The following is a 25,501-nucleotide window of genomic DNA, read 5'->3' on the forward strand; positions in this document are numbered from 1 at the left end:
GACAGAGTATATCCATTTGGCTGATTAGAAGACTCCACTCCGAGGTAGAGTGGGTTTTCTTGTCCAAGGTCCTAAGGCAAACCCTGAATTAATCAGGACTGATCTTAAAAGGGGAGAATGTGGACCTGAGAGTTGAGGAGAGGCTTGCCTTTGGCTTCAGGACTCTCTAAGCTCATGGCCTCCCTCTCAAGACCCAGCCAGGAGGAGGCTGAGAAGCTAACCTTGAGTCCCTCTGCCTGCTCTCTAGGGGTGGGGTGACATCCCCCCCGGTGGCCACAGAAGACCTCAGGCTGCCATTCCCAGCAGAGGGGGCATCAGAATCAGGACAGTGATAATGACTTACAAGAAAGCTGCTGGGGACGGGGTAAGGATGACCTCACAAGAAGGACCTGCTAACACTGGACTGTCAGGCTTTCATAGGGAAATGTTTTGAGGTAGCCCATGCCCTTCAAATTGTATTATTTAGAGGTCTGCTTCCTCCCACCTGGGGGTTGAATGAGCCCTCTCAACCACTGACAAGCGCTCTGACCACCCCTCCAAGCACAAGTCCAAGACCTCAGCACCTGCAGACAGGGACTTCATCAAAGCAGACTTTCCAACAATGAACGCTGTAGAATTGCAGGGCTGAAAGCTGCATGTGCTTGACCACATCTTTGACAAAGCTTGTCCGGCCTTTATTTGAATACCTCCAGAGCTGGGGAACTCACTACTGCAATCAGTGGCCCATTCCAAAGTCGACAGCTCTGACTTTTAGAGAGATCTTCCTTGGTCACAATGGTCTCTTGTGTCTCTCTCCATGGAGAGATACTATGTTCTACTCATTGGACCCCTACAGAACCAACCTAAATCCATGTTACACTGCCTCACGAACCACAAGGCAGCTGGCATGCCCTTTGATGTTTCTTCAGGCTAAGCAGTCTCAGGATTATAGTTTTTAATAGTTACTTAGTATGGTTTCAAATAACTTCATTAATCTGGTTGGTCTCCTGTCTTCTTAACAAACTTTGATTTACCTACAAATCTTGGAATTTTCCCTCTCTCCCTCTCTCCTTCCCCTCCTCCCTCCCTCCCGTCCTCCCTCCCATGTATCTTTGTACAGGACTAAACCTACTATGTGCCAAGCACTTTGCCAAGTGGTGGGGATCAGCTTATCTGACCAGGGCAGAGGAGAGCCGGGGTACCAGCCAGTAGCCTCCAGCCTCAGCTGCATTAACTTTCTAGGCGTAATGGAGTGGGAGTGGGAGGCAGCCCCATTACACCACTGCTTCTTACTCTGCTTGTCCTCAGCTAAAGGCCCTGGTCGTGTGTCTGTGAGCTGCTGCTAGGCCACTTTCTTGCTCTCCACCCTTGGACACCTGGCCCAGGTCTGGGACTTCACATGGATCCCTGTTGAGTGGCATTTTGTTGAGATCTCCCTACATGGACACTTGGCCAGCTGGTAGCCTGCTTGGAGCTTCTGGACCCCCTCCCTGCCCCCTCCGAAGCACAGACCACACCCTGTAGACCCCCACTCAGTGCTGTGGGTAAAAGATGAAAAGGAAGCAGGAGTGGGCCAGGCACCACTGCCAGCAGTCAGAAGATCCACAGGAAGCGCAGAGAAAGCCTGGCTCCCCAACCTGATTCTGCATGTGCCGTTTTGTCTCCATGTTGTGACATCGCAAAGTCAAAGGTGGAAGCTCTGTCGTCATTTGTTATGTAACTGGGACTGGAATGCAGAACTACTGGAGGGTGTTGCTGCCAGTCAGAGGTACCAGGATTGGAGGTGGTGGTGGTGGTGGGATAACGAAAAGCAAGAAAATCCCTAAAATCAACCCTAGCAACTCACAAGTGCTCTGGCCTGGACAGGGAGGACCGTGTTATTCCCCAGGACGATGACAATGGTGTTGACAATGATGTGCTTGGCCCTCAGGAATTTTAAGCTGGGGAGGGGTGCTGCAGTGATGGTGGTGGGGAGCTGGGGTTTCTATAGCAACAAGCAGCTGCTGCATCTGATGTTTCACATCCTTCATTGTCCTCATTTCCCCCCTCCCTTCCCCCCTTCTTGTGCATATTTAATTGCAGTAACATTTCCAGATACAGTGTGTCGCTCTTCCTGAAACAAAGGCGGGCCACAGCCAGGGGGATGCAGAGCAAGCAAGAGGGGAAGAAGAAATCAGGGGTATTATGTTAATCCCCACTGGGCGGGACTTGTGCAACATCAGTTCTGCATGTTTGATGAGAATCAGATGATGGGCCCTGCTGGGGAAGGAAGGAGAATGGGGCCTGTGGAGTGAGCGGTGTACCGTATAGAGAGAGGAGGAGGCACAGCCATTTGGTGGGGGGTTCAGAGGGGCTGGGGCTCCAAACATGGCTGGCCTCCAAAGCTGGCTCCAAAGGGGTGCCCTGGCAGTCTGGCAGCCTAAATGGGACCAGCCGTCTTGGATTGGTTGAGGAGCCGATATCCTGTGTCTTGGCTCCTCCTCCTTGGGGCAGGCTGAAGGGCAGAGTGGCGGCCACGACCATCGTGTCTAGCCCCCATTCTGCAAGCCATTTGGACGTGTGTGTCCAGGATCATTTTTGGTTGACTCTATACCTGGGGGGCACTAATGGCATTTAGTGGTCAGCTTAGAGTAACAACAACAGTTCCAATCCCAAATGCCAGTTGCGTCCCCACAGGTATCCACTGGAGGGTCACTTTCCCTTGGGCTCTAGGAGTGGTACACGGAACTGTGTCTAAATGTGGACTCTGCCACTGGTGCTGCTTGACTGTTACCTCAAAGTCTGCGGCGTCATCTGTGAGCACGCCGATGACCAGGGAAGCGCTGTGTGTGGTTAATCAATCCTTTTCTTCTTTTTATTATTACTCGCACATGCCAGCTTCCCTAGCCTTTCCCCTGGTGATCTGGAGCAGGCCTCTCCTTTTTGTAAAGCTAAATATTTATTGAGCACCTATTACATGTTAGGCCAAAGGCTTTATAAACAGTATCCCATTTAATCCCCACACCGCTTTGAAATGGATATTACTGTTATTACTAACCAAAGCACAGAGAGGTTGAATAACCCACCCACAGTCACACAACTGATAAGTGGTAGAGCCTGGACCATTAGTCTACTTCCAATGCTCCTCCAAAGCTCTGTGCTAGGCTGACTCTCCTAGAATAACAGCACCTCTTACGGGGACACACATTCAGCCAGCCTCTGCTTGGTAGCTTCTGTCAGCGGGGTCCTCACCTCCTCATGAAGGAGCAGTCATCCATTCAATTCAGTTTGGCTCAATTTAAAGTCTTTATGAAGCATCTCTAGGTACCAGATAGGGCTCCACGGAGAAGTCTTGAACTTGGTCTCTGCTCTCTGGGATTCCACAGTTAGAAGGCAACATCATTCTACCAGGAAAGGTTTGGCCTTAAGTGCTGGGGGCTAGTGAAGGATGAGGAGGGAGCTCAATAGAAGCCATTAGTGAGAAGATGAGGATTAAAAGGGGCCAAGCCACCCCGCGGTGGAGGATAAGCCCAGTCCTGGAACTTAGGAGACTTGAGTTGGAGCCCTAGCTTGGCCACTAATGATGGGGTATACACTGGGTTAGTGTCCCTTCCAAATTAATGTTGACCCAGAACTTGTGAATGCAAATAAAATCAAGTTAAAATGAGGCCATACTGGCTTAGGTTAGATCCTAAATCCAATAGGACTGGTGTCCTTAGAAGAAGAGGGAAATTTGGACACAGGTGCACACACAGGGCGGGTGCCATGTCAAAACAGAGGCACAGATTGGAGTGATGCACCTATGAGCAAAGAAAAGTCAAAGATGGACAGTGACCCCAGAAGCTAGGCGCGAAGCAAGGGAGGACCCTCCCCTAGGGTCTGCAGAGGGAGCGCGCCCGGCCCACACCTTGATTTTGGACTTCTGGCCTCCACAGCTGGGACACAAGGAATCTCTGTTGCTTTAAGCCACCCAGTTTGCAGTAATTTGTTAATGCGGCCCTGGGAAACTGATAACAGGGTGACCTTAGGGAAGTCCAGTCCTCTCTGACCCTCAATTTTCCGTCTGTATAAAGAGGGAAGAGTTGGAGTAGGTGTGTGTTTTTAACTGTTTGTACATTAGAGTCATTTAAGGAGCTTTTAAAATTAAACTCAGAATCTCTGGGGGTGTGGTTTGGACATTAGTATTTAAAAAAGCTTTTTGGGTGATGTCATTTGAAGCCATGGTGGAGAACCACTGATTAGATAAACTTGTAAGGCCCCTTCTCTCTGATAACTGATGTCTCTGGGATCACACCAGACTTACCTGAGTCCCATTTCTCCTTCAGGAAAATGGAGATAATAAACAGGACTTAGGTCACAGAGTTGTTGGGAGAATTAAATGAAAGATGAGTTACTGTGTAAGATAGCCTCCAGCACATAGGTGGTGCTCGTTAACTGTCAGCATGAGCGGTTCTATCTCAGGGAGGTGGAGGGCTGGGGGCCGCTGGGGTGGGGGCGGCTCTCCACCCCTCCCTGTGGTCAGGCCTCCTGCAAAGTCTCCCCCTTCCTCTCAGGAGCTGGAAATAAGGAGGCCCTCCTGGGCAGCTCAGAGACCCTGTACACAGGTGCTAAGTGAGCTGACAGTATCTTTTCTGTCTTTTTTTAAGAGGTCAGAGAGCTGGGCCTTGGAGACTCCTCAGAGCTGCAGGAGCCATGGAGAGGTAATGGACAGAAACCTCAGGGCTCCTGGCGGCCCCAGAGGGCTGGAAGAGAAAATCTGTACTCCGCAAAGGTGGGGCCCCCTCTCCCCGCTCTCAGAGAGACGTGAGGGTGAGTTGGTGGGGAGAGGGTGCTGGGCAGAGGAGAAGGAAGCTGAGGGTTTGCTGCACCGTATGAACTGGACAGATCCCACTCCAGCCTCTAGAACAAGGGAAAGGGATTACTGAATGAAGCAGGGGCAGCAGCGTCCTCCCTGGCCTTTCCTGAAGCAGGAAAGCCAGAAGCTTGGGGATGGGAGGGGGTGGTGGAATTCCTGTATTCCTGGCCTGCACCACCTCTCGATCCACCCTTACAAGGAAGGTCCCAGGAGGCCACAGGAGGTGTGGAGTGGGGGAGGGAGAGCAGGGGGAAGAACGGATGGAATTTTGCATTGAGATCAGGCTTTGGCCAGGGCAGAAAAACCAATCTGTCTTGGGAGAGAAGAGACATTTAATCTGTCACAGCTCAAAGTTTCCCTGGGTGGCCTCGGGATGCCTCGATTGGCCCCCAGGGGCCTCCCAATTCCAAAAGAGAAATTGCAGTCAATCAGGTTACCAGTTCCTGCTCTATCCAATATAGATTTATAAAAACAATGTGGTCATCCTGCCGCTTGGAACCTGTGGGTGGTTCATGAGACTAATGAGATAACTCACCCCGACGGCAGGGCTGCTCCCTCCTCCCAGGGGCAGGGTGGGTGGGGGTGATCAGTACTTCTGGGCTGGCAGGAATCAGCCCCGTCAGGGCCCCAGCACCAGGGCAGCCTGCTGGGAGCTATTTGAGGCTGGCTCTGCAGAGCTCCCTCCTTTCCCTCCTTTGTTATTCCCGCTGAGGGTTGGGGCCCTGGGGGTACCTGCCAGCCTGGGTTTGAAAAGTCCAAGGGAGGCGAAGGCTCTGTTCGGCCTCCTCTGCTCCCCCTAGACTCTGGACTCCCAGGTTTGTTAGCCCTATACCCAAGACCCTGGGGAGAGATTTAAAGCATAGTGGAAACACACAGCCTGTGAGTTCGGAATTTGGATTCATGTCCCAGCTCTGGCCTGGCTGGTTCTAAGTCCTGGATCCTCCCTGTTATGGACTGATTTGTGTCCCTATAAAATTCATACATTAAAACCTTAACCCCAGGTGTGACTGTACTGGGAACTAGAACCTTTAAAGAGGTAATACAGGTTAAATGAGGTCGCAAGAGTGGGGCCCTAATCCAATAGGACTTTGTGTCCTTAGAAGAAGAGACAGCAGGATGCATGGGCACTGAGGGAAGACCCTGTGATGATAGTGGGAAGGCAGCCGTCTGCAAACCAAGGAGAGAGGGCTCCTTCCCCACAGAATTGAAAGCAGGCAGAGGGGACATATCTGGGTCACGAGGAGCCGGAATGGATGGGACCTTTGCTATGTGAGCTTGCACAAGGCACGCAGAGCTGCAACCTCTGGCCCACCTCAGCCAGCTGGAACAGTGAGGGGAAGGCAGCGGGAGCTGGGTGGGCAGCCCAGCTAAAGGGGACGTCACAAGATAATAAGCTCCACGTGGCAGGTGGCAGGTCCGCCACCTGCTTCCTGGCTCAGGCGCTCCCAGGCCCTTGGGAAGACACCCTGGTCTCAAATTCACCTTCAAAGCTCGATGCCAGGCTGGGCAGGGCCTTGATGTGCCAGGCTCCGGGTAGGTGGCCGAACGTACCACATGGGTCCCTGGGGGCCTGGGGAAGCGGCCCCTGTCCGTCCTCCTCCACCAACACCTCTGAGGTGAGAGGGCGAGTGGTCAGAGAAGAAGACGTGGGACTATGGAGCGATGCCCCTGCCTGCCCCGTAAGAGGGGTAAGCCAGGTGCCCCACCTTTATCTCTGCCTTTGGAGCTCTACAGCAGGTGGGGTTACTGCGGGGGATGGGTGTCTGAGGTCTCAGGAGGACCCAGCAAGTGGGTAACATGGTGGAACAGAAAAAACCTGGCTTGAGTCAGAAGTGGGATTCGAACTGTGTTCCCCTTTTGAGCCGGATGATGCTGGGTGAGCCACTGAACCTCTCTGAACCTGTTTCCTATGAGAATTAACTAAGTGAATGAATGTACCCAACGCAGTGCCTGGCACGTAATACGAGGTGGGTTAGTGGTTGTTGAATGACTGAATGACTGAACGAATAAGTGAATGTATAACTCTCCTAAGCAAGGGGACTCAGAACTTGACCTGGGTCTCAGTCTCCAAGCCAATCATTCTCATTACCTCCCAAATGCTCACAATTGGCCTCTTATAGGTGGGAGAGTGTGGATTTCCAGGGAGGTACCAGGCTTAGCTCCCCAGGACCCTGCGGACTGACTGCTTTGGGCAGCTGAGCTCTAGAAGGGGATTGGCACTGTCTCTGGAGTGGCCACCAGGAAGCTGGGGTCACGGGGGGTGGGGGGTGGGGGGTGGGGGTGGGGGTGGTGAGGATGGAGCGTCTGGGGAAGGGGAGCAAGCAGGAGAGCCTTGGTGGAGGGGGACAGAGGGACAGTGGCTGGTTCTCTCTCTCTCCCTGAGCCCTTTCCTTTAAACACATCTCTATCTTCCTCCACCACAGGATTAGCACACATCTCTCATTCTCCTATTGCAACAAGATTTTATTTCTAATTATGCTGTAATAAAACTGGAGCGCTCCCAGGCTTCCTTTCAAATGACTTGTACACACACTGCCGATCGGATCCTCCTCGGCCCCATTGTAATAGCATTTCCCTGACATTCATTAGACATGCATGAGAGGGGCGCTTTAAGAATAGAATTGCATTTAAATGGATTTGCTGAGAGAGGAAGATGAAAAAAAAAAGAGAGGCGAGGGGAGGAGAGGGAGAGGGAGAGAGGTTTGTTGAACAAACTATGAAAACAAGATGCCATAATAACAGGGTGCTGAAATAAGCCTCTTTCTCCCCAGTCCTCCTCCCGCTGCACAAGGCAGAGCCCAGCCAGGGAGCGGCGGCCTCCAACCCTCCCCTGGAGCCCCCACCCCTACTTTTATGCTGCCCGCTGGGGGGGGCTTCATGGCTCCTCGAGCCATGTGTCAGATGCTCATGGTGTAAGGGAAATAACTGTTATTACAATTCGGTAAGGCTGCCTTGCTTCGACAGAACCCCGGTGGCCATGCCCCCACCGAACGCAGGAAGTGGAGGGATGGTGACTCTCCCCTCGCCAACCCTGACCACAGGGCTCACCTTTAAGGCGTGGCCCCCACCCTTCTGTGTCTCCCTGCACGACCACCTGCAGCCCGAACCCCCATGGGCCACTAAGTGGTTGGAGCTTTTCTTTTACCCCAGTTGGCTCTGAAGTGTCAGGCAGAGTAGGAGATCCATTCTAACACCAGGGCCTGGCCCTCCAAGAGGCCTTGCTCCCTGCTCCACCCTCTCCCTAGAGAGCAGACTCCCCATGGCACACTGTATGTACCATAAACAGCCTACTATGTATCAAGGGCCAACCTACTAAGTGTCCATACCCACTTGTGGTCTCACCTAATTTACTCCCCTCACTATAGCCAGATCTTCTTAAAACGGACATCTGATCACACTGAAAACCATCTGTGGTTTCCTCTTTTCCTTAGGACAAAGACCAAAGTCCTTAACAGGGCAGCCAAAGCTCACCATCCTTTCCCTGACCTAACTTAGTCCCATCTCTGGCCCTGGCTCCAACTCCAGCCACACTGGCCTCCCTCCGGTCCTCCAGACTGCCTGCTCCGTCCTCCTCCCCAAGCCTTGAGGCTACTCAGAGCACTCTTCTCACCTCCTTCCCAAAGTTCCCACTGACCCACCCCTCGGAGCTCAGCTCACACTCCTTTCCTCCAGAAGATCCAGTCTCTATCTCCTGTCCTCTTCTCTGCACACTTGTCACCGCTGTACTGAGTCATCAGAGACTTGGCACAGTCCCTAGACTGCAAGCCCCTTGAGGGCAGGGCAGGGTGGGTCCCGGCTGCAGCCGTGGGCCCAGCCCCTGCTCTGGGGTAAAGACTCAGTACAATGGGATGGAAGCCAGGCACTGGGCTGGAATTTCCCTATATGATATCTCGTTTCATCCTGCTACAGCCTTATTGGGGGGGGGGTTCTTCCCATCTAATAGATGAGGAAACTGAGAATTAGAGTTCAAAGCAATGTGCCCCAAATCACAAAGCTGGAGCTCTCGGAATCCAAAGCCGTGCTTTTGCTAGGATATTTCCTAGTACACTGCATTGCCATGGGCATTCCTACCCATTCCCTCCCAGAAGAGGGTGTAGCAGACAGGGGGCCTGGCATGTGGCCTCTCGCAGCCATCTGACATGGCTCCAAGGGCCCTGCAATGGCAGTGGAGACCATCCCCCTGTCCTTCCTGTATTTGCCTCCTGATCTACCACCTTCCTACCCCCAAGGCCTGCCTGGTCCAGAGGCAGCGTCCACACTTGGCAGAGGGAAGATGCTCCCATGAAGAGCCGTCAGAGCCCCAGAGGGCCAAGAGCAGCTGGCAGGTCTGTCCACCTCTGCCTCCCAGTCGCTAGCACCACCCAGGCCTGGCCCAGTGTATGTTTGTGAATGAGCCCCTGACCTCCAGGAGGGTGGGGGCTGCCTGCCTGTCCACTGCTCTAGGCTCAGTTTTGTGCACCACACCTGCATGTGGTGATGCTCAAAAAATATTTGTTGAATGAATGGATGAATGAATGAATAATGAGTGGAATAATGAATGAATGAGTGTATGAATCTCTACCTTTTTGCCTCCACGGTCAGTACTTAGGCTCTGAAGTCAACCAGACCTTGGCTCCATCAAGTGTGATCTTGCACAACTTACCTAGCCTCGCGATCAAGTTCCTCTTCTCTAAAACTGTGCCAATAATATTCCAATCACACAGAGCTGGAGTTGTGGCCAGAATGAGAGCTGAGCACCTGCACAGTGATGGCTCAATGAGCAATGGCTCTCATTGCTGCTGCTCCCCAGCTTCCGGGGAAGGTAGATCCATCTAACGTCCACTTCAGCCCACTCAGGGGCTTGGAGGGACCACTCGTGTTGCTGGTTCTGCATGGCTCCCGAGTCCCATCTCTCTCATCTTAAAACCCTAAAAATCCTCTACCACTGTTCAAACAGCAGGGCAATTCTGCTATGTTGAACATCTACCTTTTTTATTTACAGGCTAATAAGCTGACTGCAGGGCACATCTGTGATGCCAGCCAGGGAGCTTGTCAGGAAAGGCAGAAATGTTCAGAGTGCCATCAACGTTTGTGTCTTATCAGCAGCTCCCAAAGCAAGTCTATCCCACTGACATGACGTGAACACACAAGCGAGCGCTCTGCCCCAACTCTACTGGTTCATTCACTTCCCCCCCAGTGCCAGGCAATTTCAGCACCTTTAGGCTCTAAGTTACATCCTATGTCTCTGGGAGCCTGCCCTCCCCTGCCCAGCCCTCCCTCAGCTCTTCCTCCCCTAACTCATGGTATCTGTACCCCTCACCTAGCTTTCATCACACACTCCCTTTTTACTATTGATTAAAAAAAAATGCATCAGTAGCTGTCCTCCTTGGCAGCAGTGCACGGGGGAGGAAAAGCAGAGGGCGATGGGGCGGGATTACGGATTCCCATTAGGTGCCCGGCAGAGGACCAGCTACTTCACGTGCATGGCCTCAGTTTAACCCCGAGAGCAGGCAACATTATCCCCATCTGATAGATGAGGAAAGCAGCTCACAGAAATGCAGAAACTTGCCCAAGGTCACACAGCTAGAACACCATTGGGATTTGAATCCAGATTGACTCCTCAGCTCCTTGAGGACAGAGGCCTCAAATCACCCCACGGGATTTCCATCGGCCTGGCCTGGAAGCCCCAGGTCTGCGACCGACTTTAGCTGTTGACAATGGCCATTGTTCAGGGAGGTACAAACGTGAAAGGAGAAACAGGAGGTGTAGGTAAGGCCTCCCCCAGGCCAGGCACATGGTGAGGGCTGGGCTCTTTGCACGTGTGTATTTGTGTATTCCGAGTGGGACACTGGCCCTGCCAGCTCCCTGGGCACTTAGTGCCTCTCCATCTTGCCCAGAGTGCTTCCCCACACACCTGGAATTCTGAGCTCGTTCACCGGATAGGCGTGATTTCTCACCTCTCACTCTCTGGCACCTTCTGCTCGATCAATCAAAAAACTGTTTCCAAGTTAACCTAGATTTAACTCGCGTCTCCGCTCTTTCAGCTCTAGCAATTTCCTAGGTAGGTTACCTCCTCCAGGCACTGCTCCTCGTATCTCTGTCTCTCCTTGAAAATTCCCTGCTGACCGAGCGTCTGAGTATCTGCCCAGTGTGACCCTCTTGCCCCTGGTCGAGGACTATTTGGGGTCTCTTTCTCAGGATGTCTCTCTGCTCTGCCCTCAGCTAGGGTTTAGGGGCATAGAACAGGCAATTTCTTCTTTTTCCTGCTATCTCTTCTTGGTATCCACTCTATACACTGAGCTTTCTTAATGTTTTGGGTTGAAGGAGCCATAAGGATTCCTCTGTATAGGTCCCTAAAAACATGTAAAGAGAAGGAAAATTTGGGAGGACAAAGGTCAGAGGGAATCAGTGCAAGGAAAGAGTGTGGAGATATAACTTAAAGCTGAAACAAGAATTTCTTGATACATTCCAAGTACGGTGTACCCTGCCCCCACCAATTCCAGTCTTGAAAGAGCAGAATAGGAAAATAGCAGGAATTGAGCTCCTACTGTGTGTCAGAGACCGTACTCTGCGCATTGCCACAGCCTTGCCAGATGGCCATGGTCGTCCCTAACGTACAGATGAGAAAACTGAGGCTCAGAGAGTTTGGGCAAGCTGTTGTCTGTGCCACAGACCCAAGGAGTGAACCCAGGTCTCATGCACCGTGCTAAGCCACCTCTGCACTCGCCCTCGCTAGAGTATTCTAGGGACATGTGTAGGGAGGGGTGGAAGGGAAGGGAAGGAGTGGCGGCAGGGTGAGGGGCATTCATTTATCATTCTCCTGCCACATAAAGTCTAGCATTAGATCTGGCTCCTGGGCCTGTAAGTTAGATTAGTTGCTGACCCAGAACTGGCAGCTGAGGCAGGTAGGAGTTGGGGGGAGGGTGGTCACAGCAGCAGAAAATCAGGAACGTCTGACACTGGAGGGACACAGCCAGGGAGGGCGCCGGTGTAATTTACCCACAAGGCCTCGGCGGCCCAGTGGCGGTGGGGGGTGTCCTGGCATATCAGCAGTCACACGATCAAAGAACAAGTTGGAATTAATATCCCTGAGGTGGTCCAGAGCCTCTGATACCAGCAGAAAATTACAGGACATGAGACAGGAGCGTTACAGAATGAATGGGAGGGGACCAGAGATTTCCGTGGCTAATCCTGTTAACAAGACAATTTCTTATCAAACTCATTATGCTTTTGAAAGGAGGGAGCAAGATGGGGAAGAGGAGGTAGGGGGAGGGTGTGATGGGGGGTTAGTCCTGGAGAAGGAAGGACAGAGGTGGGGGAGCTGTGGTTACAGAGTGCAGGTTCCCGGGAAGTAGGCGTGTGAGTGGCAGGCGTCTAGAGGGACGGGATTCTGCACCGTCTCTGCTCTCCTCAAAAGGAGGCCAGGGCAAAAACTCTCCCTGGCAGCCAACTCCCTGCTGGGTTGCTGGGAACACCCTTCCTGACGGGTGTCTGAACCCACAGGTGCGAGGGAGGAAGCAGGCTCTCAGCCCCCTTTCTTTGACCAAATCCAACATCTTGTTTCATCTTCCGTAGGTCAAAGAGGACTGTCCCTGTCTCTGCAGACGCTGCCCAGGCAAAGAACACCATGTGTCTACAAAGCACTTTCCTGTCCAGGTTCTCACCTGTTTTCTGTGAGATGGAGAGGGAGGAGTCTATGGGGCCTAGAAAGTTAGAGAGCCCTTTCTGGCGCTTACCTGTTGAGCATTTTGGCAAATCACTTAACCTCCTTGAGCAATCATCTCTGTTTTGAAAACAGAGATTAAGTAAATCCTGCCCTACCTACTTGACAAGGTCCTCATCAGGATTAAAAAGGACAGTGTAGGCAAGAGGACTTTGTGATCTGTGAACCATTTACATAAAGAGAAGTGGTTGTTGGCAGAGCAATGGTGGAGCCCGGAGGACAGGGCGAGGCTGGCAGTCCTTCCTGCCGGGACTGCCGAGGGCGCATTTGGGCCTTCTGCCCAGGCCCCAGGAACAGTAGAAGCAATCCTGAAGGACCTGGATGAGTATTATGAGAAGTTTAAGTGGGAGACAGACGGCGCCCAGAAGAGGAGGGTGCTGCCCTGGATTCGGAGGGCCCTGATTTGGAGCCAAGAGCTGTGCGACGTGACGACCCAGATCGTGAGTCAGATGGTGGAGGTGGTGAAGAACAGGACCAGGCAGGTGGACAGTCACGTGGAACTCTTTGAGGCACACCAGGAGGTCAGCGACAACACTGGCCACAGCAAAGCTGGCCAGGAGAAGTAAAAAAATGAGACAATCATGCAGGCAGAAGTGCCCAACGATAAGAGATCCCGGCGACAGCGTAACAGTGAGAATCAGGAAAACACAGCGAATAATCATGACCACAAAGACGTCTCCACTGGGACGCCTGAGGAGAAGAAGGCAAAGGCCCCCAAGAAGAAGAAACACTCTCCAAGGCCAAGGCCGAAAGGGAAGCCTCCCCCGAAGACCTTCCCATTGACCCAAACTAGCCCACGTACTGTGAGCGCAATCAGGTCTCCTATGGAGAGATGACTGGCGGTGACAATGAAAGTGCCCCATTGAGTGGTTCCACTTCTCCCGCGTGGGGCTGACCCACAAGCCCAAGGGCAGACGGTATTGCCCCCAGATGTTGAGGGGAGAGCCAAGGAGAGGCCCCACAGCAGGTAGTGGTGGGCCCGGCTGAACTGAGGGGAGCAGGGTGGGCCGGGTGTTCATTGCACTGCCACCTTTGGACGGGCGCAGGGACCGGGGGACATAGAATTTCAAAGACGGTTAGAAAAGGAGCCGTTCCTTTTGCAGGGACAGCCGTGATTCTCTTTGCATTTCCGCTGGTGCACATGTGTAACAAGAAAGTGGTCTGTGGATCAACGTTTTAGAAACTACAAATATAGGTTTGAATTAAACACTGAAAAAAAAAAAAGGTAAGAAGTGGTTGCTATGGCCATTTAAAAAAAACATAATTAAATCATCCAGGTAATTTAAATTCTCCTTATGACAGTCTCTGAAGTTTTCTTTTTACTATGAGTATTTGTCATTTTCCCAAAGCACCAAAAGATTTATTTCAAAAAGAAGAGATAGAAATGTATACGATACTTTAGGCCCAAAGGAGAAAACTCTTAGTGTCAAACAGTCCAAACTCTCAGGGAGCCATTTGCACAAAGATCTTTTTTTTTTAACCATTTTGAAAAATGGAAATATAGTGAATTTACAATGTTATGCCAATTTCAGGTGTATAGCAAAGTGATTCAGTTATACACACACATACGCACACATTCTTTTTCAGATTCTTTCCCATTATACGTTATTACAAGCTATTGAATACAGTTCCCTGTGCTGTAGAGTAGGTCCATGTTTATCTATAGTAGTATGTATCTGTTAATCCCAAACTCCTGATTTACCCGTCCCTGTCCCTGAGTTATGGTCATTTTGAAGTTGAGGTAATACGTTAAGTGTCTTCCTGGATGTAAGAAAGTAGAAGTGGGAAGGCAGGGCTTGAACCTTTAGTTTCAAACCCGGGGTCATTTCCACTGCCAGGACATCACTCCATGACCTTGTCTTTGACCAATCACAAGGGACTTCAACTGGCACAAACCTGAGTATCTGTTTACCGAGGGTCCATGACATGCTCCGGGTTCTCTGGGGCTGGCCTGGGGAAAGAAGGGGGTCAAGGACAAAGCCCTGATTCTCAAGGAGTTTGGCATCCAGGTGGGGAGGAGAAGTCAGATCCAAGGAGCAAGGAGAAGGGTTCAAGTCAGGCTGCCTCCCTCACCCCACAAATACCCAAGGGTGTAGTGCAAAGGACCAGACAAAACATCCCCTGGATGCACAACAAGGGGCAAAGACCCTGGGCTGTTGCCTCGAGGGAGTGCCCCCCAGAGGACTCAGGACTCGTGGTGGGTCCTAAAGAATGTGCGTGATGTGGGTGGATAAAGAGAAATCAGGGGAACTTTCAACAGACATTTATGGAACATTTACCATGCACTTGCTGCTGTGATAAATTAGGGACAGATACAAAGATGCTTAAAACCTTTTAAAGGTCAAGTCCAAGGTCAAGTCCAAGCCCCTCACAAATGCTGGTGAGAGTGGAAAAATTAGACCCTTGTGCACTGCTGGGGGGAGTGTAAAATGATGCAGCATTATGGAAAACAGTCTTGTGGCTCCTCAAAAAATAAAAAATAGAACTACTATATGATAGAACAATCCCACTTCTCGGCACATCCCCCAAAGAATTGAAAGCAGGGACTCTGAAAGATATTTGTACACTCATGTTCATAGCAGCATTATTCACAAAAACCAAAAAGCAATCCAAGTGCCCATCAACAGAAGAATGGATAAACAGAATGTGGTCTACACATACAATGGAATATTATTCAGCCTTAAAAAAAGAAATTCTGACACGTGCTACAACATGAATTAACCTTGAGGACACTATGTTAAGTGAAATAAGCCAGTCACCAAAGGACAAATACTTTATCATTCCACTTATAAAAGGTACCTAGAGTAGTCAGCTTCACAGAGACAGAAATTAGTATGGTGGTTTTCAGGAGCTCGGGGAGAGGCAGGGGAAAATGGGGAGTTGTTTCATGTGTACAGGGTTTCAGTTTTGCAAAATGAAACTGAACTTACACATCACTGTCTAGAGATAGATGGTGGTGATGTTTGCACAACAATGTGAATGTACTTAATGCCACTGGATTATACACTTAAAAATGGTTAAGATGGCAAATCTTTTGTTATTTGTATTGTAGCATAATTAAAAGTAACAACAAAAGGGCAGATTCTATCGGCATAAACCTTTTAACCTTGGCTCTTCCTCCTTGTTTCCTGCTGAAAAGATGGACATGTGGCTCAGAAGCACAGAGGCTGCCTTGTAGTCGTAAGGATGGCAGAGCAGGAAGGGAAAAGGAGTCTGGTTTCTTAGCAACTGGGCCGCCCTGAGCTGCCTGCTCCCAGACTTCATCACATGAGAAAAACAACTCTCCAATTTGGCTGAGCCACTGCCAATGACTTTTTGTTACATGCAGCCAAATGCCATCCTAATGGAGATGGTTTCTAACACTCCTCCACCCCTCCTTCCTCTTGTACGACTGTTTTTCTGCTCAAACTTCTCTGCCATGATGGAACCTTGTATCTCCTGGAAATTCCAGGCTCTGTGCCTTGTGCATGCCAGGCCCTCTGTGAGCCCTTCCTTCTGATCGACTTCCTTTATTGGCCCGACAGCTTCTTCCATGACCTTCTGCCTTCAGGTTGGGCACTGCAGCCGCTAGGACCCCAGGCCCACCTCTTTCACGGTATCTATCACTATTCTCAAGAGTGGGCTATTTTCATGCTCTCTCTTCTCTAGACAGTGAGCTCCTTGGAGGTCGAGATCTGCTCGGGTCTGGACCCCAGTGCTGCGTGGGTGTCAGGCAGATGGCAGGTGCTGGGTAATGATGGGTGGGCGGAACACTTCTGACTTCTACGGGCTCACAATTAGAGGAGGAGGATTCAAATCCAGAAACAGGTCCCAGAGAGGAGAGGCCCCGAAGCCCAGTGGACCAAGTGACATCACCACTGAGGAGGTCACCACTGAGCTGGGGCCTGAAGGACGTCTCCCAGTGCACCGGTGTCTGCCTCCCAGTGTGGGGGTGAAGGCATAGGCATTACAGGGTGGGGAGCCTCTGGGAAGCAGGAGAGAGAGAGAGCAAAAGAGGCTGGAGACAGGGAGGTGAGAGAAGACCAGACCGTTTCCTTTTCAGGCTCGTATCTAAGTCCTGTCCAGTCTCTTCTCACCTTCCAACTTGGCCCTACTAGTGGGTCCAAGAGGAAGCAGGTGGAGGCGATGTGGAGAAAAGCTAGAGACAAAGACACATCCTACCGACATGCCCTACATGAGATCCCTCCTGACTCCAGGCACTACCTGGGCACTCTACTTGGGGCTGCAGCTCACCACCACGTGCCTGCATGAATGCTGAGAGCCAAAGAGTGGATGTGGTCACGTCCTCAACCTCGCAGTGAAGGTCAAATGCCTTGAGAAGGCAGCTTGTCCAGCAGGACTTTACATGCATCGGGGAAGGGCTGGAACCCTCTTGTAGCCACCCACCTACAGCTTAACAGCTCATATACCTACATCTTCCTAGCAGTGGTGCTGACCCAATTCTGTAAGATTAAATGGCTCTGGTGGGGAAGAGGGTGCTAGATAAAGAGGTGCATGTTAGCATCTCCCCAGTCAGAAGGGAATAACACCTTTCCTGGAGATGGATGCAGGGAACCAGACAGGACCAGGCAGGCTAGAAGGTGGACTAGGCCTTGGATGAGGGATCTCTAAAAGAGGCATACAGATTTCTTCTAAGCCCTTCATGTGATGCTGAAGGAATTGAAAATGTCCCCTAGAAACTCTAGTGAGGGTCAAGTGTCATGGATGGGAAGTCAATTCTGTGGGGACCTGGGGAGGCAGGTACAAAGGCAGAGTTTGGGAGGAGAGGCTCTGACAAGAGTAGAAGAGGACCTTCCAGGATGAGACTGCTTCCCTGGAACAAATATGGGCTTCAGAACCCCTGACTTCCAGGGAAGAGGCTCCACCCTGCTCCCACCTGCCTTCTGGACCTTTGCAGAGCAGGGAACTGGCCCCAGCTTCCTGTCCAGGAGGGAACCAGGCCCCTCTAGGCCTGCAGCCCCAATCCCACATGGTGCAGTAGGGATTGAAAGGGAGTGGACCTGTGGCTTCCCAGAGCCCCAGCCCCTCTTCCTGCTTTTCATCTGAGCAGAAACCAAGGGAGAGGCCCCAGGTGCCAGCAAAGCATTTCGCTGTGTGCAGTTCACATCTTCTGTCTCCATCCTGAGCAGCCTGGCTTTGGGCAGCCAGAAGAAACAGCGGTGGCTCAAACCAGAGAAGGTGCTTAGTCCAGTCTGGGCTATTAAGTGCTGCTGGTGGTGGTGGGAAGGGATGGGGGCATTGCTCTGAGCTGAGGAGGAGGGGCAGTGAGACAGAATGAAGCATAGGGAGAAGGCTGGGAGTGGGCGCTACAGGCCAAGGGGGGAAAGGCCTAGAAAGTGGTTCTCAAGTGGGGGTGATTTTGCCCCTCAGCGGACATGTGGCAGTGTCTGGAGACATTCTGATTGTCACAACTAGGTCAGGGGAGTTGTTAGTGGCATGTAGTGGGTAGAGGCCAGGGATGCTGCTAAACTTCCTACAAGCCTAGGGCAGCCCCCCAACAAAGGATTATCAGGTCCAAATGTCAATGGTACCAAGGTTGACATATGATCCAGCAATCCCACTCCTGGGCATATATCTGGAGAAAACTCTAATTCAGAAAGACATATGCACCCCAGTGTTCATAGCAGCACTATTTACAATAGCCAAGACATGGAAGCAACATAAATGTCCATCAACAGATGACTGGATAAAGAAGCTATGGTAGATACAGTGGAATACTACTCAACCATAAGAAAGAATGAAATAATGCCATTTGCAGCATCATGGATGGAACTGGAGATCGTCATACTAAGCGAAGTAAGTCAGACAGAGAAAGACAAATATCACATATCACTTATATGCGGAATCTAAAAAAATGACACAAATGAACTTATTTACAAAGCAGAAACAGACTCACAAACATAGAACACGAACTTATGATTACTAAAGGGGAAAGGTGGGGAGGGGGAGGGATAAATTAGGAGTTTGGGATTAGCAGATACAAACTACTACGTACAAAATAGATAAACAACAAGGTCCTACTGTATTGCACAGGGAACTATATTCAATAGCTTGCAATAACCTATCATGAAAAATAATATGAAAAAGAATATGTATATAGATATGTATAACTGAATCACTATGCTGTACATCAGAAACTAACACAACATTGTAAATCAACTATACTTCAATTAAAAAAAAAATTGTACTGAGGTTGAGAACCCCTGGTGGGGCAGAATCAGAGGAGAGAGCAACAAAACAGGGAAGAGGGGCATGGGCAGTCAGATCTAACCAGTGTCCCCCAGGCACAGGGCAGTGCTGGGTCCTGTGGGGCTGACGAAAGGAGTGGTGGCTGTCTAAGCTGTGTACAAGCTGAGAGGCTACTGTCAGGACCCAGTGTGCCAGGTCCAGTTGCCCTGGGGCAAGGAGGAGTAAGGAGGAGGCGGGCTGAGGAGGGGTACCAAGCTCCAAATGGAGAAAGAGGATGGAGGGAACACGGACCTGGGAAAGGCCAAAGGTCACACAGAGCGGGGGCTGTTCTGGCACAGAGAGGTGCAGGTTGGCTGGTGTAAGTCAGGGCCAGGGCCTGCCCCAAGCCCAGAGAAGCTACAGCCCAGGCCAGAGCTCCTGGGGCCAGTTCCCCAAGTGAACCAGACCGCTCCAGCTGCTGGGAGAGGGTTGAGGGTAGAATGAACAAGTGAGGGGCTGAGGTCAGCCTCTTGGAAAGGAGGAGGGACTGCTCTGTCTAGGGACATACTGACAAATTCAAGGGCTGGATGGACTGCATTTTATTAGTAATGATAATGAGGATGACGTAAATAATAATAGATCTAATACAGCTGCTGTCTGTGGAGCCCCTGCTTTGTGCCAGGCACAATGGGAGGTGTTTTAATAAAAGATCTCATTTAATCAGCATGGCAGCTCCTAAGAAGCCCAGAGGGGTGAAGTGATGGTCCAAACTGTCTAGAAGCAGCCCTGCCGCCACCAAGGCCCTTTTCTCTATAGTCATAACCTTGGAATAACTTGTATCAGTGCTTTCAAATCCGCCCTCTCATCTGATTCACACATTACCCCATGACGTAGCCGGGGCAAGTACCAGTACCAGAACCAGGCCACAGTCTGTTGACTCCTAGCTGGGGCTGTTTCCAGAACTCTCTAGAACTCGGAGACGGCAACCCTTCCTGCCCTGCTCTGCCACTGCCTCTTCATGGGGGTGGTACCGAGTCTCGCTCCTGTGTGGCTTGCCAGAGCCACCACCAGCTTCCTGAACCACATCTGGGAGAGGCCCTGGGCTCAGAGTGTCAGAACAAATTGGCAGAAGATCCTGCCCAGCCATCCTTGCCTCAGGGGCAAGGACTTTCATCCTGGGCACGCCGGCACCCCTTCTCCCCCACTGCCCATCCCCTCGAGGCTTTACTCATTATTGTAAAAATTAATCTTCATTTACTAAATAATTCATGAGGCAGTGACAGGAAGTGCTTAACAAAGCGTAAACTCCCCAGTCCCTGCTGGCCTGGACTATGAGCTGTCCTGAAGGCTGGGCTCCAGGCTGCTCAGGGACAGAGATGGAGGGTGGGCGCCGGGGCCCCCGGGCACCACCACTGGCCGGCAGGTGGGCAGGAGAGCTCTGGTTGCAGGAGCAGACCCTCCCAGGAGATCGGGGCTCAGGGCTCTGGTGAACACACAGTGAAGAGGGCCTGTGCACTGTGCAGGATGGCAACCCCCGGGAACGAGGCCCTCCTCTCACCAGAGCAGCACAAGGTGGGTGGGAGCCCTCTTCCTCGGGTCCCTTCAGTTCCCCACTAACTGGAAGTTAGACTGCACCCAGGGCAGTGAGCACTGGGCCCTAAGCCAGGAGGCCTGTGTTCTGACCACTTCAGCCGAGGGATCTCGGACCCGATGCTTCCCCTTCCCCAGGCCTGACTTCTTTGTGCAGAGTGAGGACTGGTGCCAGAGGACGTTTTAGACCTTGCCCAGTTAGAGCACTCTGTGATGCTGCCACTCTTGCTTCTAAAACCCCATGGCAGCTCTGCGCTGCTGCAGGATGAAAGCTGAACTCCTTTCTAATCTCGATGGGCCTTTCCATGACGAGGTACTGCCCACGTCTCCAGTTACATCTCCAGCCACATCTCCAGCCGTCCCTGGCCCCTTACTTACTCCATCCACCCAGAACCACGTGTACTTCCCCTGGTTCTCCTTCCCTCTCCTCAGGGCCTTTGCACATGCAGCTCCCTCTGCCTGTGAAGGTCTAGGTCTCTGCTTCTCACTCCCCCACCCCCTCCATTAGCATCTTGTCTTCAGTTGTAGCTAGCTTTCACTTTCACGGAGAAGCCCTCAGGGACCACGCGGGATGGGAGGGACACCCCTTGTGCATGGCCGCAGAGCACCAAGGGTTATTGCAGACCACTGCCCTGTGTCTGCCTTTGACGTGTTGCCCTGTTAAAGTATGTGCTCCCTGAAGACGGGGCTGCATCTGTTTTGACCCCAGCTGTATCCCCAGTGCCTTGCACAGTGTGGCTTGGTAGACATGGAATGAAGAGATGATTGCATGCAATGGGCATAGAAGCCCAGGAGGAACATGTGGCAGGGCAGGGACGGGGGGTGAGGGAAGGAGTAGGGTATGGAGTCAGTCAGTCCTCTGCTGGGGAGACCGTGCTGAGAGAACAGGGTATCACAGGCTGCCGATGGTGGGAGCTCTTCCGCCTGCGGCCTTGGTTCAGAGGGGCGGGCTTTCTGGGGCTCTGGGTCTGATAGGGCACAGCAGTGGCCCTCTCAGATGCTGTTCTGCCGTGTGGGGCCTGAAGAGTCCAAACTTTCATTAATAGCACATCACAGGTCCCCAGGCAGCCCTCTGAGCCCCACACTCGCTCCAGACCTAGGGTATGCCTCTCCCCAGACACATCACAACCCCTCTCCCTGCCTTGTGCCTGGACTCCATGCAAGGCCCAGGCGAATGCCACCTCTTCTGTGTGCCTCCCAGACCTCCCTGGAACCATTTCTTGCTCTGAGCCATTACACATGGTATGTGTTTAACACTGTCTTATGAATTGCACTGAAATGTTGACATCTGGGACTCCTTGGTGGAAGGCAAGTTCTCTGAGGCTCGAGGTCAAGGAAGCATGAGTTAGTGGAAACCAGCAGACTTGGGCTGAATGTTAGATTTTCGCCAGTAGCTGACATAGAGTAGGCACTTCGTGAATGAATGAGCGAATCAGTGAAGGCGCTTCACTTTTCTGGACTCCAGTTCCTTCTTTCTAAACTCGGATCATCATGTCCATATCACAGGGATGTGGTAAGGCTGACAGATACTGGCTGGAAGGGTCCAACACAGAAAATAAAGGGTTACTATTATTGCTCCACGTTGGTGAGCCCCCCACCCGTGCCCCCAGCCCAGCCCAGTGCTTCCTGAAATGAGGTGAACGTCAAAAGCTGTCACTGGAGCACCAATCCCCCTTCCTGGCCGTGCTGCCCCCACCAACCACAGTCCTGGGGAGGAGGCCGCCTGCAGCTAACTTGGGGGTGGGGGGCAGTTTGCCGCTTTGTCACAGTATGCTTATTTCTTGCACATTGAAGTAAAGTTAAGAGATTCAGGAAAAGGGGGAGGAAGAAAAGAGAGGAAAAAATAAACTCAAAGAACAAACCAGCATCCTTTGAGATGGACGGCGCTGCACTTCGGCTTGGCCCCCCAACCGTGCCCCCGATCCCCAGCTCTAGAAGCTTGTTAAATACTGAACTGTGAGCAAGGTGGGGGTGGTACAGCTCAGTGGTAGAGTGTGTGCATAGCATGCGCGAGCTCCTGGGTTCAATCCCCATTAAAAAATAAGTAAACCTAATTACCTACCCCCCCAAAGCCTCTGAACCTTGAGCTGAGGTGGAAACTAGGGAGAGCTGGACAGGACGGCTCAGGGGCCAGCAGCATGTGATAAAAGCTCCTCTCCTTGTGAAGTTCTCCCTCCAAACTTTCACTGAGGTGAACAAAGCTCTGTGCCAGAGGGGAATTGAGTCTCATCGGCCGCCCCGGGGGTTCTTAATGCCCTCCTGTGTCACTGGGGTCTCCTCTGCCACGATGTGCATCTCTCGCATTTGCTGTGTGTGCTTAGTTTTAGGGCATTTTATCTCTCTTACATTAACCCCTTCCCACCTGGAAAGTGTAAAAGCAGTAAGTGCTGTCAACGCCGGGCAGCAGAGGAAAGCCAGAAGAACTGACAGCAAAGTGGGGTGAATCTAAAAAATGAGAGGTCGAGAGAGAGTGATGTTGCGCCGCTTGCCTCCGGGATGAACTCTGTGACAGCGAGGACCCCTCCCAGGGCAGGGAGTAAATCCTCCCAGATGTGAAAAGGGCTGGGCCAGGCCCGTGTAACCTGGTGATAGAAGTAAGCAGCAAGGTAAGAGGACTGACGAAATGGCAGTGTTCGATGCCGGATGCTGGTCTAACCAGGAGCTCGAAGGTTTTGCAACAAGCCAAGCCTGGTTCTTCGGGTCCGAGGCCCATCGGGATCCTCTTGCCATCCAGCTGAGCTGGGACTGCAAGTGCTGGTGGAGTAGCTGCCTCAGATGGAGCTTCCTGGGCACAGGGAGGCCAGCAAGGTGGAGGGTGACCGCTTTGGGTGGCCTTCAATGTCAACCAAACAGGTCTATTTTGGGAAAAGCTGCCTGTGAAATGTCACATCCGCAAGAAGGTCTTAAAGCTTCAAAGGATGACTCACACTCCTGCTTCGTGGGGGCAGCCACTTGAACCCCTTCTCGTCACTGTGGTTTTGAGGGGGCGGCTCACAGCCTTCACGACAGACACACGTGTAAGCGGAGAAGCTTCTCTACTTTCCACAGAAATACTTCGAACACTTCAGGAAGGCAGGTCTAGCTCTAATTATTATTTTTATTCCCCTGAGGACATACGCCTCCCGAGGCCAGTGGGAGGTTTCTCTGCCCCAGAATCGTGTCTCAGTCCACGGGCGGTGAAGCCCTGGTGGTGTGGCCACTCCAGGCGCATGGCCTTGCTGCTGTTCCCTGAACTTGCCAAGTTCACTCTTGTCTCAGGCCCTGCTGCTCCCCGCCCAGGAAACTCTCCCCTGGGTCTTCCCTGCTCACTCCTCACCTCCTTGGAGTCTTTGCTCAAAGCCCCACCTCAGTGAGGATGCCCTGACCACTCTGTTCAACACTGGGTCCTGCGTCTTACCCTCATGTGTCCTCCTCACGCCCCTTTTTCTGCTTTACTGTCCCTTCATCATTTAGGACTTATATACACAGTACATAATGTGCTTACTTGTTACATTGGCTGTTTGTCTCTTCCCACTGGGATATATGCACCATGAAGGTGGAGGTCCCTGCTGTATTCACTGATCTGTCCTAAGATCCTGGTTTGGTTCAGATCTACCATATAGAAGGGCTCAGTATGTATGAAACAAAACAGCTGCGGTCCTTGTAGTTAGGACCATTATTTTGCCTTTTTGGTGGCTGTCCCATTTCTCTCCTCACCCTCAATGATGGCTGGCTGTGGGCTATTCTTGTCTCTGGGCCCAGGAGTGCCTGGCCACAGTGCTCACCCTCTGGGTGTGACAGAGGCATGACCAGGCACACTCAGAGCTTGGCTGCTGGAAGACTGAGTTGGGGGTGTGGCCAGGTCAGGGACAGTGCAGACCCTGTGCCCTGTGTGCTGGAGCTCAGAGCTGCAGAAGAGCAGGTTCCTTCTGTGAGATGGGAGAGGGGTGGGCAGACATTTATGGAGATGAGCTAGAATGGTTGGGGCCAATTGAGAGAAGACCTGAGACGCTATTCCGGAGATGATGGGGGGTCCTTAGGGGGTTTTATGCCAAAGACGGACACATTTAATCTGAGTTTTAGAAGGATCATTCTAGTGCTTATTTCCTCAAGACCTTTCCAAGGAATTCCAGTCCTGAGAGTTCATAGAAAATGCAGGTCTGCTTGCCCTTGGAGATTCACAATGCACATTAACACATCAATCCCTCTCTAGCCTTTCCTGGTTTACTTTCTTCATTGTGCTCGCCACTATTTGAAGCTCTTATTGACTTACACATTTATCTTTGATCTTCTCCTTACATGAGAAATATAAGCCCCTTGACAGCATATAACTTATCTGTCTTATTCACCACCTATTCCCAGCAGTTGCATGGTGACCTGGCCCTGGATAGGTGCGCAATATATTTTTTGGCGACTCAGCGATTAAAGGCTCTGAGAAGTCCTGTGTAAAGAATTGGTTTCCTATGTGTATAAAACCTATTAATATTTCCCTTGACTAACACATTTCGTAAATGCTGTTCTAGTGGCCAGTAGCAGAAGGTAGAGTTCTTTGCTGACTGACTCCAGGGGCCCCTGAGGGACAAGCCCCCTCGTGGTGTTGGGGGTGGAGACGTTCAGCTAAAACACAAAGATGCCACTGGCCAAGGCAGCTGGAACCTGGTGCTGAGGCTGAAGCCTCGCTCCCTGGAGAGCTCAAAGCAGGATTAGGTCTCCTGCTCCCTGCCAGCCTGGATCCACGCCAGCTGCAAGGCCAGCTTTCCACGCGTGGCAGCTGAGAGAGGCTAAGCTTCAAGGATTAATACTGGCCTTGTGCGGGACCCAGCTCCCATGTCAAAGGATCTTCAGCTGGGCACCAGGAGCCCAGAGAAATGAGATAATGAAACCCAAGCCTCATCGGGGGAAGCAGCAGGCCCAGTGAGCCAAGGCCTGGTGGGGAAGGTGGGGGTTGTGGTAGGCAGCAGAGCTCTGGAAGGCCTGCGGTGGTGCTCAGCCCACTTTGCTCGAGCACCCATAGTGGCGGGGGCCTGAGAAGTGTCCCTGGGGTGGGGGCAGAGGCCTTAGAGCAGGACGGCTTTGGAGATCGCTCCCATCACTGCAGTCATCATTAGCACTTATTGAGCAGCTACTACGCACCAGACACTGACAGAGTCCTCTCAACAACAGTTGAGGTAAGTATTGCCGTCCTTATTTTACAGATGAGGACACTGAAGCTCAGAGAGAGAGAGATTTCTCCAAGATCCTGGAGTGAG

At 51.7% G+C, this 25,501-nt stretch overlaps 1 protein-coding gene and 1 pseudogene across 2 annotated transcripts in view; one reads left to right on the plus strand and one right to left on the minus strand.

Moving 5' to 3' along the window:
- Positions 1 to 25,501, minus strand: part of DSCAML1 (DS cell adhesion molecule like 1) — a 314,600-nt gene that overhangs the window by 87,787 nt on the left and 201,312 nt on the right. The gene's annotated exons all lie outside the window — the stretch shown is intronic.
- LOC105090201 (inhibitor of growth protein 1-like) lies at positions 335 to 13,502 on the plus strand (annotated as a pseudogene).

This window comes from Camelus dromedarius, chromosome 34 (assembly GCF_036321535.1).
Source record: "Camelus dromedarius isolate mCamDro1 chromosome 34, mCamDro1.pat, whole genome shotgun sequence".
Classification (NCBI taxonomy): Eukaryota; Metazoa; Chordata; class Mammalia; order Artiodactyla; family Camelidae; genus Camelus; species Camelus dromedarius.